Source organism: Herpailurus yagouaroundi, unplaced genomic scaffold, assembly GCF_014898765.1.
Source record: "Herpailurus yagouaroundi ecotype Mexico unplaced genomic scaffold, PumYag 220, whole genome shotgun sequence".
Lineage (NCBI taxonomy): Eukaryota > Metazoa > Chordata > Mammalia > Carnivora > Felidae > Herpailurus > Herpailurus yagouaroundi.
The window spans coordinates 7849404-7852239 of record NW_024412451.1 but is presented as its reverse complement, the minus strand read 5'-3'; positions in this window follow the sequence as shown (position 1 = coordinate 7852239).

Sequence of the window (2836 nt, the reverse complement as noted above, 5' to 3'; positions counted from 1 at the left end):
TCTCTCTCTCTCTCTCTCTCTCTCTCTCTCTCTCTCTCTCTCTCTCAAAAAGAAACATTAACAAAAATTCAAAAATAATATTCATATATTTCAAAGAAGACAAAAAGAACAAAGGAGACGTTACAAAAGCAATAGCAAGATAATTTATATATTAATATCTGTAAAGCAGACTTAAGGCCCGGTTGTAAAGCAAACATTGCCACTGATTTTTTTTAGTTTTATTTATTTTAAGACAGAGAGAGAGGGGCGCCTGGGTGGCACAGTCGGTTAAGCGTCCGACTTCAGCCAGGTCACAATCTCGCGGTCCTTGAGTTCGAGCCCCGCGTCAGGCTCTGGGCTGATGGCTCGGGACCTGGAGCCTGTTTCCGATTCTGTGTCTCCCTCTCTCTCTGCCCCTCCCCCGTTCATGCTCTGTCTCTCTCTGTCCCAAAAATAAATAAACGTTGAAAAAAATTAAAAAAAAAAAAAAAAGAGAGGAAGAGAGGGAATCTGAAGCAGGCTGTATGCTGTCAGTGTAGGCCCAACATGGGGCTGAATCTCAAGAGCCATGAGATCATCACCTGAGCTGAAATCAAGAGTCTTGCACCTAACCATGTGAGCCAACCAGTTGACCCCATGAATTGAATTTTTAAAAGGCAGCAAAATATTTCTTACAAGAAATTCACTTCAAAAATTAAGGACACAAAGTAAATCATGGAAAAAAGATAAACATAAATGGTATTAACAATAGAGCAGCTATATCAGATTGAAGTTAATTAAAGAGCAAATTGTATGACCAGGGATAATGAAATCTATTTCATAATCATAAAGGGATACATTCCCCAGAATGACATGAGATTCCTAAACCATACACGTGGCAACAGAACTTCACAACCCCTGAGAAAACGGACAGGAATGCAAGGACAGACCAATCAACAATGACAGTCAGAGATCTCCATGTCCCTTCTCTCCATAATAGAACAAGTACAAAATCAGTACCTCGGCGACTGTAACATGACTATCAAGGAAACTGCCCCAATTGACATTTACAGAGCTGTGAGATAAAAGAAAAAGTATGTATTGTTCTCTGCCCCTGGCTCCTGCACAGCACTCCTAATGTCCTTGTATTTCCTGAGTGACGAGGGTAACAGCAGCATCTTTTGTTATAATGAGGCCTCTCCTGTGTGGGCTCTTTGGGTGGGGCTGCTCACCGGAAGGATGGTGATTTTGAGCCTTATCCCCTCATCCTCCAGAGAGAGGACAGGGGCTGGAAATGGAGTTAATGACTGGTCATGCATATGTGAGGAAGTCTCCTCAAAAGCCCAATGGCTGGAGATTCAGAGAGATTTCAGGCTGGCGAACACCGCCCCTCCAGGAGGTGACACACCCCAACTCCATGGGGACAGAAGCTTCTGCACTGAGGACCTTCCCAGACCTCATCCCGTGTGTCTCTTCATCTGACTGTCCATCCGTATCCCGTATCATAGCCTGTAATAAACTGGTAAATGTGTTTCGCCGAGTTCTGTGAGGGGTTCTAGCAGGCTAGTCAAAGACAATGAGGGGGTTGTTGGCACCTCTGATCTAGACCAGTTTGCAGAAGCACGTGCATCAGCCTGGACTTGCACCTGGTGGCTGGAGTGTGTGGAGGGGCATCCAGGGAGAGGGAGTCACAGTTGAGGTGAATGGTAGGAAACCAGCTGGTGTCGGAGACTGCTTGTTGGTGGGGGAAACCCTCCACGTATTTGTGACCAGAAGTGTCAGAAGTGAAGTCTTCTGTGTGAGTAGTGAGGGAGACAGGATAGAAGCACACAGTAGGGGAAAAAACAGACTTCTTCCCACACAGGAGAAATACTGATTTTTTTCATTCATAAGAATGCTCCACCTAACCAGGGAATTAAACACAATCTTTAAAAGTGCACACAGTACTTTACCAACAGAAACCATATTCTGGCCCATCAAACTTGTCTCGCTAAATTTTAAAAGGATTCACATCACACAAAATATGTGTATGACCACCATGCAATTATGATAGAAATCACTAATAGAAAAGCCTCTGGCAAATCCACAAATACTTGGAAAACAATGACCTCCTTGTGACTAACCCTGGCACAAAGAAGACGTAGAGAAAGAAATGAGAATGTAGCCTGAAGTGAATGAAAATGAAATCAGAACATTCATAATTTGCGACCACAGCGGGAGAAACTGAAGACCACGTCCTTGGAAAAGGGCTAGCCACAGAACACCTAAGCCAAAGACTCTTCCTTTTTGTTTGTTTGTTTCCTTTGGGTGTTTGCCAAGGAGTGAGAACCTCCTCCTAAGTGAGCTCATGCAGTTCTGAGGCCTACTTAGGTGAAGCAGGACGGTGAAGACAGCAAGGTTCTTGAGGTTATCTATAAATATTTGATTGCGATAAACCAGTTGAAAATGTTGTAACTGAGAACACATAGTCCACTGAGGGTAGTTGGATTGTAAAGGGCAATAGATTTCTAGATGCATTAAAATACATGGGGGCACCTGGGTGGCAGAGTCGGTTGAACAGAGCACGGAGCTCCCTTAAATTTGTCTCTCCCTCTCTCTGTCTCTGCCCCTACCCCACGCGTGCATGAGCTCTCTCACGAAATAAATAAACTTACAAAATTAAAACAATAAAATTAAAAATAAATGGATATTTTAATGGAAGTAGAGAATATAAAACGGCAGATATGAGGGTAGTAATATAGGGAGGGAGTAAGTGAAAACATGATTTCAAAGGTGGTACAATTACTGGAGACAATGACTTTGGGTAGTTAAGATGGGTAAGGAGAAAAGAAAAGGTCACAAAGTACCAGTCAGCTTTCTAGAAGGGTTTTCTATGGTA